At 36.9% G+C, this 16804-nt stretch overlaps 1 protein-coding gene across 3 annotated transcripts in view; it reads left to right on the top strand.

Annotated features, from left to right (window-relative positions):
• The window catches only part of LOC135071273 (netrin receptor UNC5B-like), a 132639-nt gene that overhangs the window by 44341 nt on the left and 71494 nt on the right, over window positions 1-16804 (top strand). For 2 of the 3 annotated variants that reach the window (XM_063965066.1, XM_063965064.1), the window contains exon 1: window positions 12655-12889. The exons of the other annotated variant lie outside the window; for it this stretch is intronic. The gene's annotated coding sequence lies outside the window, so the exon portion shown is untranslated. Of the gene's footprint in view, window positions 1-12654; window positions 12890-16804 lie in introns of those variants that run through there. 3 annotated transcript variants of the gene reach the window in all.

The raw sequence follows: 16804 nt of genomic DNA, 5'->3' as shown, positions 1-16804 counted from the left end.
TGGATTTTTTGCGTTATTTTTCACAATTTCTATTTTTAAAAATTACCTATCGATAGCTTACTTTATTCTGATGAATAAATGTCATTACAAGTTTTTCTCTAAAACTGATAATTTGGCTAGAAAAAAATATTTTCTATCCACGCAGTACGCCGGCAGGGTTCGGATCGGATATAATGACGTCATCGTCCCCGCGCCGGGCGGTCAGTGAACTTTTTTAGTAATTTGGCCATAACTTCGTCAATTTTTGTCGTAGAACAAAAATTTTTGCACTGTGTATTAAGGATTTCTTAGCCCTATAAATCTGCATTCACAGCTAAAAATCGAAATGATCCTCATTGAAAAATGGGCTTTTAGATTTACAATTTCCAATTAAGGCTGGGTTGCACCATCTTACTTTAACTTTGACAAACGTCAAAAATCTGACAAACTCGATACAAAAGATAGCGGTTATCGTCATAGTTACAGTCAAAGTTAGGTGGTGCAACTCAGCCTAAGACTAGGCGCAGACCATCGATTTTTAGTTGGCCGATAGTTGTGCCCGATTTTAAATTGTACGAAGAATCGGCCAAATCAAATCTGTGTAATGTGCGCACTTCCATACATGCCCATACTGATCAACTGCCCGACTAAACTATCGGCCGACGAAAAATCGATGGTCTGCGCCTAGGCTAATTGTCTTAAATCATTCAGTCTCCATCACCAGTAACGATGAAAGTCCGTACCACGGCCGCCCCGACCAGTTCCACTCGATATCCATAAGCGCCGAGGACTAGGTACTTATAATTTCGTTATCTCCTCATCTCGCCGACGAAACTTTTTATCTTTCCTTTGTTCTATTATTATGGGACCGCATTGTATTCCATTGAAGGCGTCACTTAATCCTGAACCGATTATAGCGTCGTGTCTTTTAGATTAGTCACTTATCATACTTTAGCTTTTTAATTTTTAGTGTTGCACATTTTGTTTCGCGTGTTCACAGATTTATTTGGTAGAACCCTTTAATTACGTAACTCGTCCTTAAAACCATTTTGTTTTTCTTTGAAGCTAGTCTTTTGTGCCTGTTCTTATAGTATTATGTTTGTTTTATACCTTTAATATTTAACTTGTGTTCATTTAGAATTAACCTTCTGGAGGTGTAACATGGGATTTTCTTTGGTTCAATTTCTCAGATTCGGCCGAAATTAGTCAAGCAGTAACTTCTTCAATGTACTGACAATCAATCCATACTAATCTATACTAATATTATAAATGCGAAAGTAACTCTGTCTAGGCAGACAGACAGGCGTCTGTCTTGCTTTCACGGCTAAACCACGGAACCGAATTTCGCATAGAGATAGTTTGAGTCCCGGGAAAGGACATAGGATAGTTTTTATCCCGGTTTTTTAAACAGGGACGCGCGCGATAGAGTTATCCTGTGACAGAAAAAATCCTACGCGGGCAAAACCGCGGGCGGAATGCTAGTATTGGTATATAACCAATATTGATTGTCAGTACATTGAAGAAGTTACTAGATTACATTTTTTTTTTGTTTAACCCAAATCCCAATATTGTAATTTCCCAACAATAAATATTGCCCAACCTGGCCACACAGGGTGACATAAATACCGGCAGATTACGCTTGCCCAAGTTATGTAATGGAGGTAAAAATTTCTCCAGGGAATCGTTATCTACAGGATGGGCCTAATCAAACACACGCTTAACGTAACACCTTTATGAGGTAATTACTTCCTGTTTCTTGTTAATTGTAACGTTATATCAATCGATTAGCATGACAAGTTATGGTGTTTGAGATTTGAAAATCAGATCATGAATTTATTTTTTAAAAACTCCTGAAGGAAAACAATAAGGAAAACCCTTAACATATTTTTTAAGGAATTGAAGTCTAAATACCAATTTTTTAAACTGAGTATTTCTTAAAATAAATCAACACAATTTTGACAGGCATTTTGAAGATTTTACTTTTGCCTTGTGTTTACTTTGTTGACGGACTTCTTTAAAATCGATCATCTTAACGTTACGTAGTTATCGATAAGGGAATCTAATCAAAGAGTTTTATCGTCATAAATACTGTGAACTATTCGCCCGCCAGTTATTAAGATGACATAAGATACATTACTATGTTTCATCGTATGTAAAGTTGTACCGATGTTCTGCACCGTAATTAGATCGTCTTGCCTCAATTTACTGGCTGCGATCTGGACCACTGATATTTGAGCCACGTTAAAATGGACCCACACATTTTGCAGCTTAGATAATAGAGCTATTTAGCTCGTACGTAGCATATTATTTAGTTAGCAGTTACTATAATTACCATCTCTAGAGATTAATAAATGGCGTGAGAGTAATTGAGATGAAGATTGTTTAAAGGAGAGCACCTAGAAATTTTCATTCTAATGTATTGTTTGTTTTGCATGAGATATTTTTAGATCCATTTCAGTAAACTGTACTAGAGTTTTGAAATATTCATCCATCACAAATTAATTTGTTGATCTCGTTTATCTAGATGATGTATTGGTACATCAGTCAACAATATTCCGGCGGGTCAGAGTTCGGCTCCCAAACGAAATTGACGCCAGTTTTAGAACGAATTTGATTGATACGACAAAGTTTCGTTTGTTTTTGAGCGATACGTAAAACTGTTTGATGGTGCAATTAGTTTTTGGACAATATTTATCGTCGTTTACAGCTTACATTTTTGTTTTGGCGGCCGGCTAGTCTGGTTAATGGTTTGCAGACTGGCCTATAACGCCATCTGTGGTTGCTTTTGCAAATCCATCTGGGTGCGAAATTAGGTTACTGTGATTAACAGGATTCAACTCGTCTATTATGACTATTTATTATTAATTATTCATCGCCTAGTTACTAATACATAAACGCTCTGTTTATTTTGGTGCTAAGTAGATAAAATGTCCCTTTAATTCGATCCTTAGGACAGGATCTCGTCAGAAATAATACCGTAACACTTTGAAGTAAAATAATTAATGCCTCATTGTTCGGCATTATTTGTTTTTAATGCTAACGAGCCCCGCCTGTTATTGAAAACAGAAAATAATTCCGCCGAAACAAAAATCAACAAATTTGATCCCAGATTGATATCTGAAACGGGAATACGAAAAAGAACTCAGTATAATGATCACGGTTTAAAAACTGCCCTTTGGCAGTCCTCAGAATTTTGCGATTTGAAAGTATAATGTAAAAATACGGTTTCTTCCAGTCTCCCAAATTTGGCGATCGGCATCCCCACACGAATCGTAATTTATTTCTTTAATGAAAGTCGCGTATGGGCACTTTTTGTCGGCGGACTCACTCATCAGATTCTGTCTGCGACAGGTATAAAGACCCAAGAAAAACGATAAAAATGTACCCCGCTATAAATATTCATTCGCCCGAACCATGGGGAGGGATGGTAAGTGCTAGAAATATGGGGTTTGTCAAAGAGAAAGGTAATCATAATTTTTATGCGGATTCTTAGGCGAGCGTGTAATGCGACGGTGTCGGTGTTAACATGGAAGACGGTCTTGACGAATGTGGGGGACGTATAAGATTACTTTGTTGTAAATAATGAGAGACATTTCGTAGGTTGGATACGGTTTCTAACATTAACCCATGATATTTCATATTCGTAAAAGGAATGGATATTTTGTAGCTATATTTCTACTGGCTATGTTTATTCTCTAAACAAATATAATAAAACAAATTACTATCAATAAAGACACGAAATTCCTGATAAAGAAGCGCAGTAATCAACAAATGACCACAAAATCAATTCTAATCCAAAATCTTTGAAACAAAAATAGAAATCGAGCCCCTAATAGATCCCAAAACAATTCTTCGGCATGGGTCACAAAAAATATACAAGCCAAAGTTTTTTTCGTTTGGAAGTTTACGTGGGTCGAGTTAGGGTCTACCTTTTTATTTTTAGGGACATTGATTGATTGAACCTATGGCACGTCTATGAGAAACTTAGCAGGGTATTGTTTTTTACGGCTCCAACCGCTTTTCGGTTTTAGAACCTATTGAAATTTATTGCATCTCAATTTAGATTATTTTCGTATCGTCGAAAGATTTTTTTAGATCTGAAAGGTGGTTTTTAATTACGTCTTGTGAATTGAAGTGAAAGTATAAAACTATTTTATGGATAACATTTGGTAATTAAGAATGAAAATTCACCTACTTTGAATTCGAATTGTAGTTAATGACCAGAAAATACATAGTAATTTAGTGTGAGAATGATTTTAATTGAGCTGCTTCTCAAGGATTTTTTTATTATTAAGTTGTATTGTAAATATGTAATCTTAATAATGCATTACGTTTTATGATAATGATCAATTTTTTTTAGAAATTATTATAAGTGTTCAAAAATTTGAGTGATTAATAAAGGTCAGCTAAAATGTATTGTTGAACTTTGATAGAATCATAATTTATTGCAAATTACGTCAATAAATTATGTAGTAGCACATTTTGTATACTTCAAAGTAAATGTTCCAAATAAAGAATTCCTTTTCTCCTTTCAATTATCTCCAAGTGTAACAAAAAGATAAATATTTCAGACAATAGCAAACGAAATGAAAGTTTCTGAAAAAGCTTTTATAAAGGCACTGGGTTGTAATTTCAGACCCGATTTAGAGAAACTTGCACAATAAAAAGGACTCCTTTTGAATGTGAAGTACAATTTGAAGCGTCATTGGGTTTAAGGAAAAACAACAAGATACTGTGCTGCATTCGGCCGTTTAAAGATAGCAAAAGAAAGAGAGAAAGTCCAGAAATTTACGATTTTGTAGCACGCTGTCCCTGTCTGTCGTCTATTAAAATGGCTTTGTACTGTATTAGAGTGAAAAATAGGGACATAACAGAGGCCCTACGTGACACGGGCCACTTAAGGTCGACCCTTCAGGGCATAGCTCCGGGATTGTCCCAGAAAATAGGGCACTCAGTCAAGATAGGGGCAAGAAAAAGCTACCTTATCTTGTTCTTCATAAAAATATGAATAATGAAATAACAAGTTATGAATACGTATGAATTTTCGATGAGACGTCTGGAGTTGTTGTTGATGAGCAAGAAAATATAAACGAGGCAAAAACCATGACATTGTGACGGATCAGCAATTATGTTTTAATTAGAGTCATTAAAATACAAAATTTCTTACGTTCGTACCCTTAGCTAGGTTTGTAGAGCTTTTTCTTGCGGCATCGTTTGTGTTGATTGCGGTTTGTTTCAAGATAAATATCAAGCTTTTTAATACATTTATCAAGAAGTATTTTTATAACTTTTACAAATAAAGATGGTTGATAACGACATTTTGATTTAGATAAAAACGCAATTATTGCAACTAACTGAAATCCATACATAAGCTTTAAAATAAGTATCAAAGGCAGAGATAAACACCATCACAAAGCAAATCTACATAAAAACAATCAGCAAACGAAAACTCCCTGACGTCTAGTTGAACGGTAATATGTTCCCGTTATTCCATCCGCAGCTCAACGTTTTTATCTTTAGCCTTTTTGCGTGAAAAATGAATGTGTACGTGTCAAATAAAACATCAGTCTTAATCCCGGGGGTGCGGCTCGAGTTGAAAATATTATGATTTATTAAACTCCGCGCGGAGAGAAATTCTTGCGCACACAAGCGGCAGCGAATTGTTTTGTCACTTTCACAGTGGAATTTCTCTGTGACCTTGAAACTAAACAAACAAACTGTGATGAAGTCTGCTTGTATATCTTAAAACCACTTCATCCTCAAAAGCAATACAAGAGTAGAATTTGAAGTACTGAACGAACCAAAGTTTTGCAAAGTAAGATCAAGATTTTCCGGAACAAAAGATTCTTAAACAACTGTATTTGCACTCTCCGGTGATACGGTATTTACAGTTTTCGATTCTCTATTTACTAAATAAACATTCCCAATCTCTTGCGCAAGTGCAGCTCTTTTATCGAGACTTTATAGCAACAATATAAAGCCTTATTCGCAAGAAAGAAAATTATAATGGGATAAAATCTTTTAAAAATTACGCTGTCAGAAACATTATCATTACTTTTTTAATTATCAAAACAGTTAACGCATTAAACCCATTGAAATTAATTTAGGTATTCGCTTTATCTCACAAGCACAAGTTTTTAAAATAAACTCTTCTGTCGGGTTCGGCATTAGCAAACATTTACCTTGTTGATCTGTAAGCAACGTGTATGAGGCTCTTCCGCATTTCCAAAAAGCAACTTTAGTTAATTGCTTTAAAGATTACTTTCCTCAAATTCTTTCAATTGCAGATTACGAGGAATTATTTTACTTAACAAGTTCCGATTAGCAATATTGCTGAGAGGATCGTCTTTTAAATAAAACCGAACAAAATGTACCGATCTTTAACAAGTTGATTAACCTCGTTAATATTAACGATAACAATCTCAATATAAACATCACGAGTATTAACACGCACTTCGATACGAACTTTGCAATTGCCTTTTTTGTACTTGATAAATAATTATCGGGTATTGTTTGTTGTTGTCTAGAGAACATTATTTTTAATTACATCACAATAAGACATCGAAATTGATTATGTTCCAGATAAGTTCCTGCGCTTTTTACCCACGCTCGTTGAAAATATTCTGACGTTAAATTAGAATTACAAATCACGAATGTTATACAACCCCTTTAACATTTTAACCTGCGCTAAGGAGTTGTACAATTTATAGATCTTAAACACACATAAAGCGAAACATGCTCTATCCAAGACTGCACCTTTATTCAAATTAAATTGTGTTCCGCAATATGTTATCTTACGGTTTGCTGACTGAGTATTAAAATAAGAAATTATTGTTGAGATCAAAGACGTTATGGCTGGAGGAGTTAATGGAGGAATAAACTTGCCGTCAAAGGGGGAGGACATTCGTGTTTTTCATAAAAGTAGTAAAACGTCTGAGGAGAATGAGTTGCAATCAACCGGCGAGCGGAGTGGAGCGAGAGCGTGGATGTCATCGCAAGACCTGCTATTAAAGTTATTATGACTTTTAATGTCCTTTTATTTGTAGTACTTTGAACGTTGAGGGAATCTGTTGATACAGGAGTACCAATATAGCTCTAAGGGATGCTGCAAATTGAACTTTTTAGTTTTAGAAATCTAAGATAATGAAATAATTTTAAACAAATTATTCGATGATCCGTCAAGTAAATGATGGCATCAGATAAACTCCTTTAATGGCACTACCAGATGGATCAACATGATTTATTACTAAGTGAATGCCAAAGTTCACAGAGACTTATAAGCTAACAGCAAATCATAGTTACAACATTAGTTTTAATGCCATTAACTCAGTAAACTGCTACAACACGACAGGTTTATTACAACCTTCGTTGAAGTAACAGACAGCCAACTAGATAAAGATTAGTTATAAACAATCGTTTCTTTACATAAATTAAAGTACAATGTTTAAACTTTCTTCAATTAACCTGTGTAGAAACATTGGAAATTAATAATCGAATCGTCTTCAAGTATCAAGAGTCATCATCGCATAGAAATTGTAGGATGAACCAACAAGGTAAGATGTAATTAAAAATTGATTACTTGCGATACTAAATTCGTATTTTACGATAATAGGCGATATATCAGACACTCGACGATGCCGATCTCAGATTAACATTTATATACTCGAGTCGTTTATTATTGGGTTTCATATGCTAAACGCCCTGTAAAATATTGCTTTGACTTGTATCTAATTAAATTTCTCAAGCCTATAATTTTCAAATGCTTCGAGAGGTGTGTTTGTTTTAGAATTAATACGGAGTTTATGGTTGAGAAAAATTGTGCGGCACAAATGAATATTGGAAGAGGTGAAGCCGTACAAGGAACATGAAACCGCAAAAAGATGCATTAAAAATCTATAGTTGATCACAAAGATAGTCTACTGGAAGGGACAATAGGAGTAGATGAGGGAGCGGTGTCCGAAAAGTATCCGTTGTGTGTTTAAAACCATGATCTGGAATTCTGATTGTTGGATATGACTTGATTGTGTGCTTTTGTATAGGATGGCTAAGAACTTTCGCACACTTTACTGAAGTTGATTTAATTATTCTATTTATACAGAGATTGAATACTTACTGTCATTTGGAAAGCTTTTACCTTTCCTTGTAGTTACTTGCTAGGTAATAGGCAGCACGGTAGGCATGTTTTTGTCAGCTTTGGCTAGATTTACAGCCGGGAAATTCGGCTAGGGTTAGGGATACAGACTAAGCCAAAGGAAGGCTAAAATTTCCTTACACTACATCAAAATTAAGAACTTGACTTAATGTTTGAAAATGAAGCTCCCCTAGTATTTCCCTTGCGCTATCCAAGTAATAGCTTCAACCACGGTTGCAGGTCGGATAGTTCCCGGACTAGCTCACCACAAAGCGATGTAGGAGCCACGAGGCGTGGCTCACCGATGCAAATTGCACGGGCCCTAGGCGCTGGACAAATGGCGTCGTGAGGCGACCTCACCGGTAGCCCACGACTGCCATCCCGCCTCCAGCACTGTTTATAATTCAAAATGCGCCCGGCGAAATATGCCCGTATAAATAACGCTCGCATAAAACATCTAGGAGATGCAGGTGACTTGATTAAAATACTTAAAGTTTATTGAGGCGTTAAGAGTAAACGTTAGCCGTGAAAGATTATGAAAATTTGTTTTCGTATTCAACATGCAGGTCAGACGGACATAATACAAAATTTACTGACCGTAGCTGCCAGCCGTAAAATAGTAAACTATTATAATGTGTACTGTTATCCAGGAAAGCGTTAAATTAAAGCTTTTATATATGAATAAAGATAAAATAAAGTTATTCAAATAACAGTAATTAAACTAGTTAGGCCAATAAGTATAAAAGTAACGTAATAGCAATTAAATCCAGAACCGCAGATCTTTCAAAATCACTATATCTCTGTATAGCGCGTTTATAATTCAAGCAGCCGCTGTATCGAAGCTCAGGAGATTTTATTAGGTACAATAAAACCGCAGCAACCGAAGCTCGTGCCACTTTTATTCCCTGCCTACGATCCCGAAGGAAAACCTCTTATTTAGTCGGGATTCAGTCTCTATTTGTTTGTGAGTAAAGAGATAATGTATCGATGCTAGGACTTGGCCAGGGCTTGTTTTGTCGTCGACTCGAAAGCAAATGGAACTCGTGTTTAAAAGGAGCTGACGAATACAACGACACAGCAGGGAACAGTTAGAAACCTGACACGTGCAAAAACGAAGAAAATGCGGAAAAGCATAACCGTTACAAACAATTTCTCTCCAACAATGGGGCAAGAAACGTACACGAAGATGAAAAAAAAGTTTCTCAATCTTAATGGAATTTTAAGAACTGGATCTATTATCATCGACGGAGTCACGTAGAATATTAGAAGCCCTTTCGATATTTGACCCGGAATACGATCTTTGAATTCAAGTGAACGTCGGAACGATTGAAAAACAAACAAACTGATGGTAGTTAACGAAGTAAACGGGGATTAATTTTCTCGGTGTTTGAGTTGAGCTATGAACGATGGACTCGCCCGGGGCCACGGCGGAGTCAACAAGCGCTGCGATATAATTTCAAACTTGCAATGTTATTACAGTGTGTGTCTGACGCGGTTTTAGAATATACTTTACAGCAGCTTTGCTATTAATAACATCCAAAACAATTCCTACCTTAGCAAGCTCTACAAGCTTACACACAACATCGGTCCGAACAATGTAATCAGTTTAAAATTTATCGATAGTTGACGCAACCGGTCCCACTTCCAGTGATACATTTATCGCGGCAAACTATCTGGAGTCGCGACCTTTTCCACATAACTCGGGAACGTCCTCACAATCCGATAAAACAACTCGCACAGTCCGTAAAACAAAATAGACTTTTCCGTAGCAGACCTCATTTCTACACATTTCTATCGGAGTCTGGCGTAAATTGCCCATAAAGGCACTGTATACGCCTGCATGGGGACGTGCGCGGAGAAATTCCCGATAAGAATAAGAAGTGCATCGAATATACGACGGATGGATGAACAAAGCGCGGACGCTTTTAGAATAACAATGGATTCTTAGCGGCGAGCGGTCACAGGCAATCAGAACCGTGGTTAGACCCCGCAATTTATTGAGGCTTAATTAGCAAGCGCAGGATCAACGCAAGCAATCAGGACTTTTAATTATCTCCAAATAATTCAAGACGGTAAACGGTGGGGAATTTAAAAAATGAGGCAATTTGTAAAGACGAATTTTACCTTATCTCCGGCGCTGAGTTTTCAGAATCTCAATGAGCGTGATAAATTCGGCAGTGCCATAAGCGAGGAGATTGCAATCGAACATGATGTGGACGCATATGGCCTACAGTTGCATTCGGTTGTTAAAATTGACGTTTTTACGTGAAACGCACGAAAATAAATTTGTTTGTTTTTGGAAATAAATATCCCCGAATGCTGCATTATTTACTCTGTCATAAAAGACACAAAGTTACAGCACATACTGAAAGTTGTTTTATGTAGGTAAATCGATGAAAATACGCTGATTTGTGATACGTTTTACTAAACTGCATTTCTGCTGCACAGTATTTGGTTGAAACAAAAATTAACCAAAACATTTTCTTAAGTTTCTAACCTTTGTCGTCATAATCACTTAACGCATCGTTCACCAAAACAACTTTCAGCGCATCGACACGCACCAGCGACAGACAGCGAACTCAGCCTTGAGTAATGAACCGACCATTACTCATTACTAGAGATGCGCCGACGAGGGCCTTCTGACAAGTCGGCGCTGACAAGTCAGTTTCTAAACGACCGATAGTTTGGAATTCGAGCTCAATTTAAGGGATATCCGATTCACCTCAATGTTAGATTTACTGGAGGAAATTTTACTTTCTATGCTTAAAACTTTTTGCGATTAAATCTAGAGATCAGTCGATAATTTCACTTCATAGTTTAACTGAAAAACATTATCAATTAAAGTTTTCGTCCTTTGTAAACGGTCTCTTCATCTAATAGAAGATTATCCGGTACATCTTTACTCATTACGCTCTGTAGCATGACTGTTTGAAGCTTTTGTTTCACACTTTACACAATACAGAATGACATAGAAATACTTTTTTGGAAACAGGAAAACTCAAGGCTATGAGGAGAACTGCGAAAGCATTCATGACCTTGAGAACGTTAATAAGTGTTAAAGCAGTATAAACAATCAACGCTACTAGTAGCTCCTTAAGATAACGATTAACTTTTTAGGATTTGCGATGAAAATGTTACAGTTACTATCAAAAATCTTCAGAATTTATTGTGAGCTTTTTTCCCTTAATAGATATCGTGAGTTACATAACAAAACGTCGTGTACATAACAAAATATCTTAAACAAAAACTAAGTCTGCTTTGTCTACTTCTATTGTGATTGTACCGTGAGATGATTTATCACCCACAACTACCAATGCAGTGTTTTTATTATTGATAGCACTCCTCAAGTCTGTTTTCGCATCGCGACATGCACATAAATCAACGTGATCAATACAAATAATAAATCTCTCACTTGTTTTACTCCTGTTCTGATCGTACGCATTTGCTTTGCGATCGAGAGTCGGTTGGTTGAGTCTAGTAATATTTTGTAACGTACTGCCTACTTTAAATGCGTAGTTTTCTTTTTTGCTAGGTTTATACTTAAGGATATAAGCAAGAATGAATCTTATGTTTACCTTTTGTTGCGTTAATGTAAGGTACAGATAGAGCAAAATGCTTGTAATTTCCGCAGTCAACAAATACTTGTTACAATTGGGGTGATACTCTATTATGAAAAAGAAACATTGAAAATATGGGAATAATACTTGAATCTTACAATATGATTATTTGTATGCTGGTTAACGGTACGCCTCCCAAACATCTGTATAGGCCAGATTAGGGTTTCGTGTAAAAGAAATCTCCCATTGATAATGGCTCTCGTATTACTCTAAAAGTGAGAGAAATCACGGAGATCTCAGCTAAACGATAAGGTAATAACAGAAGCCGATCCTATCTTTTGTGCCCTTTTGTTAGATTCAAAACACAATGCAGTTGTAAATTTTTGGGTTCTTAACTCCACAATGTTCCCGTCATTAATCTATGAGAAGTCCGTTGTAACTTGAACCGGGGTTCGTTTTGTACCTGCTGAGATATTCGGGCCTTTGTAGGACCCCTGACATGTGCGGGGCAACTACAAAAACCGCCTTGTGCAATATTGTCTGCCCCAAGATGTCTCGGATGATGTGAAAATAATACGGAAGAATATAAAACGCAATATCCCGCTCGTCGACGTTTCGTATTTCTTCCAATTTCAACGTCTGAAGATTCTAATCTAAACCGTAACGTTTCCCCATTTTCATAGTCGGACCGCTGAAGTTTTATTACCAATCAAACCGAATTGTCTTTGGATATTTTTAAAATGTCACCCGCAACTTAAGTGTCGCTTTTTCTGACACGTCGTTTCGGGTAAGCTCTTGAGTCCTGACATGCATTAACACTTAGGCTCACTTTTTCTGTATCACCAGATGTGACTGCATCATTAAAATCTTCTATGCCTCCAAAAAGATCAAAAGTTATCTCCTCAGTTGGAGAGGCTCCCCGCCCCTTCCCCATTCCCTGTTCCCCTCGGTTAGGAGCGGTTGTAGCAAACAGTCAAATCGCGCGTCTCGGGGGCAACGGACGTGTCGGCCCGAGCTCGCCCTGTCGTTCGGAATCGCGTATACGTGAAAACAGTTTTCGTTGTATTTGCATACGTGGAGTGACTTGTTTTCTACTTTACTCTGATGTGATGTGACTTATATTAATTATCGGCGAGGATTTATCATAACAGACGACTGTGACAACTCAATTAGTTTTCAGTGCTTATGAATAATAATTGTGGATTGTTTTGGCGTTATTAAGGTGATTATTCTTGACGGTAACATTAATTATATTCGCGTTGGGCATGAATCTAATTTATTCATTATTTCTTATTAACATATTTTATGTTGGGAGTTTGAAAAATATCTGTTGTTTACTCATAAATAACTTGACATGATTCAGTGACCATTCAAGATTCTTACGAAAATCGTGATGAATTTATTGGCCCTATTAATCTGGTTTTACAAACGCAATAATTGACGTATCATTTTTTACTTGCATAACTTCCGTTTTTTGTTGGTGCTTGAGTTTACTGGTAGCCGGATATTTTTCTGATACCTACCATAAATGTTTATGATCCAATTCATCGCGATGATACAGAATTCGGTCACGAAGTTATCGTAATCTAGTCTGAAGGCACGGAGTCGTTATTTTGTTTATTTTTTACGACCGACAACGCTGCAACGGTGAGCGAGCTACCGCAATGAGGATCATTTCGATTTTTAGCTGTGAATGCAGATTTATAGGGCTAAGAAATCCTTAATACACAGTGCAAAAATTTTTGTTCTACGACAAAAATTGACGAAGTTATGGCCAAATTACTAAAAAAGTTCACTGATCGCCCGGCGCGGGGACGATGACGTCATTATATCCGATCCGAACGCTGCCGGCGTACTGCGTGGATAGAAAATATTTTTTTCTAGCCAAATTATCAGTTTTAGAGAAAAACTTGTTATGACATTTATTCATCAGAATAAAGTAAGCTATCGATAGGTAATTTTAAAAAATGGAAATTGTGAAAAATAACGCAAAAAATCCATACGCTCATACGATTCAATGGCACGCAGAGACGCGATTGGGGTCTCCGCGGTGGTATATTTGGCGATTTATTCAAATAAAGTGTACATAAGTGTTGTTAGAGTCATATCTTCTTCCAAGTAAAATATAAAAATGTATAAGTATTAATTTATTTACTTCTAACAATAAGGTATAACTTCTAACAATAAGACATTGCTATGAAAATCATTTCGATGTACACTTAATAGTTAATACCTACCTGTTATTTAGTTTTTCTGAGTTAAACCTACCTATCTATTCGCCGTTCCCATGGGCGGGCCAGCTGCTGCAGGAAAGGACAGCCGCTCCGTGCTGAAAATCTATTTAATCTTAGCCTAGAAGCTGGGTATGACTACCCCGCCCCTCTCCTCTCCCCAGGTCATAAGCTGGGCATGACTTCCCCCTCGGCCAGAAGTTGGGTATGATTTACCCCCCCCCCCCCCCCCCCGGCCCGAAACTGGGTATGACTTGACCCCTCCCCCTCCCCCCAGGCCAGAAGCTAGGTAAGGCTTGCCCCTACCCCCAGGCCATAAGCATAAGCTGGATATGACTCTCCTTCGGCCAGAAGCTGGGTATGACACCCCCCCCCCCCCATGCCAGAAATGCCAGAAACTGGGTATGACTTGATCCCCCCCCCCCCCCTCCCCCAGGCCATAAGCTGGGTAAGGCTAGCCCCTCCCCCCAGCCCTAGAAACTGGTTATGACTTGACCCCTCCCCCCCCCCCCTCTCCCCAAGCCAGAAGCTGGGTAAGGCTAGCCCCTTCCCCCAGTCCATAAGCATAAGCTAGGTATGACTCCCCCTCGGCCGGAAGCTGGGTATTACTTACCCCCCCCCCCCCCCCAGGCCAGAAACTGGGTATGACTTGCCTCTCCCCCCTCCCACCAAGGCCAGAAGCTGGGTAAGGCTTGCCCCTCCCCCCAGGCTATAAGCTGGGTATGACTTATCCCCCCCCCCCCCCCAGGCCAGAAACTGGGTATTAGCATCATATTATGTATTATTATGTTCAATACAAACAATCATAAGTTACACTCACCCCAACCGCGTCTCCGCATTGCATCGAATCCTATGAAAATGTGGTTTTTGGACATAGTAATACTTATTTTTCACAATTTTTATTTTTAAAAATTACTGGTCGATAGGTTACTTTATTTTGAAGAATAAATGTTATTAAAAGTTTTTTTCTAAAACTGATAGTTTAGCCGGAAAAAAATATTTTCCATCCCATTAGTACGCCGGCTGCGCTCGATTCGGATATAATGACGTCACGCGGCCTTGCGTACGTTGACTTTTAGCGGCAAAAACGGCCTATCTTTATTACTTAATATCTTCGTAAGTAATGGTCCGATTTGGATAATTCAAAAAGATATATCTTTCTTATGTCTTAAAGATTAACGTAGATACTAGTTTTATTGAATTTTCTACAACAGTACTGATCCTCATTGTGTTGGGAGAAGACTTTAAATCTGATAAAAAGTGAGCCGCCTCAGGAAAATAGGCTAATGACAGTGCCCATTACCAAGCTTTGTCACGTGGTGGAGATAGTTTCAGAGATTAGAAGGAGCACCTATTAGACTTTTGATGCGCGCCTCTGTGTCGCAACCAGAGCTTTGTTTACGTAGATGACATAATGTTTAGGAAAAGACGTCGCACATAAAATTTGATGAGTAGAAAGTTTTATGGCGGTTTTCATTAGTGTGGTCCCCATAGTTTCAATGTAATGGTTATGATAATCATACGATTACGAAAATGTAAAGTACATCATAATAGTGGCGTGTTAAACAGAAAATATTTTACCATAACTGGTTAATTTGGTAACAAGAAAATAATTGTAAAATTATCATAAAATTTATTTTATTTCCGAATCAATTACTTAGTAACAAGTTACAAGACATTTAAATGTGTACAATAAATGTAAGTACAGTCCTATTAAGTTTAGAATAAGTCCATTGACTTCGGCCAATTTGATCAGAGTTATTACTGTCAAAATGAAACAAATTAATGACTGGTCTTTCATTAAATAATTATTACGTAGCAATTTGGATTAAACTTTTGTAAGCTCAACAAAGTAAATGATAGACACGTGTGCGAACTTGCGCAAAAAAGTTCTTTATTCTATTATACGATTAATCTGTACTTCTTTTATGAAATATAACCATCAAATTATACGTAATGACTGAGCAGAACCTGACAATGGGAATACATTTTAATTAGCAAAGATTTGTAATCACAGTGTGGATAACACAAAACATAGTGACCTCGGAACACATGGTTAAAGGCAGATCAATAGCAATCATGGCTAATATGACCTTATAAGTAACTGAGTAGCCTTCTGTGAAGTAAATGGCTATGGAAGGGAACTTAAGTTTATTGATCAGTTACAGATACCGGAATACCAAAAAAATGCAATAGAGAACTTGGAAATATTCAGACAATTACAGTCGAATTTTTTAGAATTCAGCAGAAACTTAAACAAATATGGCCAACTGACAAAAAAAAAATAATCTGTGCATTAGTGAGGCAATAAAACCTCTCGTTAATCGCGAATTGAAATTATTGTAGTACTTACGTACATATAGAAAGAATTTATAATGCTTTAAAAAGCAGTGCATTAAATAATTAGTAGTACATTCAATGAAGAAAAGATACATTGTTGAATTAATACCCTATTTAAATCTATTTAAATGCAATCAGTAATAAAAATGATTGAATAATTGAAATAAAATCGTTTAAATTTACCGATTATTGTCTATGACTTACATGTTACAACACTGATGTATCAGAGACAACATGGAGATAACACTTAATCTTAAACGTCAAGTCATTTTGACAAGTCTCACAAATTTTCATCGTCCACGTATTTTGCTAAAATAATTTGTTTCAAAGATTGATTTCAAACTTGTATGATCGTGAGAATAAAGTTGGTTTCATGGGCTTGTGAATTAGTGTGTATGATATTATGAACACGTAAGTGATTATGATGTATTTGTGTATGAAAGTGTTTGTTTACATCTCTGCTGGATTCTAAAAAATCAAGGTAATAGGTAGAATTTGTGTTGCAATGGAAAAAATAAATTAATGGAAGAATGGTTTTGGCTAATCTTAAACCTAAGATGATGAGA

The sequence above is a fragment of the Ostrinia nubilalis genome, chromosome 4, assembly GCF_963855985.1.
Source record: "Ostrinia nubilalis chromosome 4, ilOstNubi1.1, whole genome shotgun sequence".
NCBI lineage: Eukaryota > Metazoa > Arthropoda > Insecta > Lepidoptera > Crambidae > Ostrinia > Ostrinia nubilalis.
The sequence above is the reverse complement of the archived record's forward strand: the minus strand, read 5'-3'. Positions and strand labels throughout refer to the sequence as shown.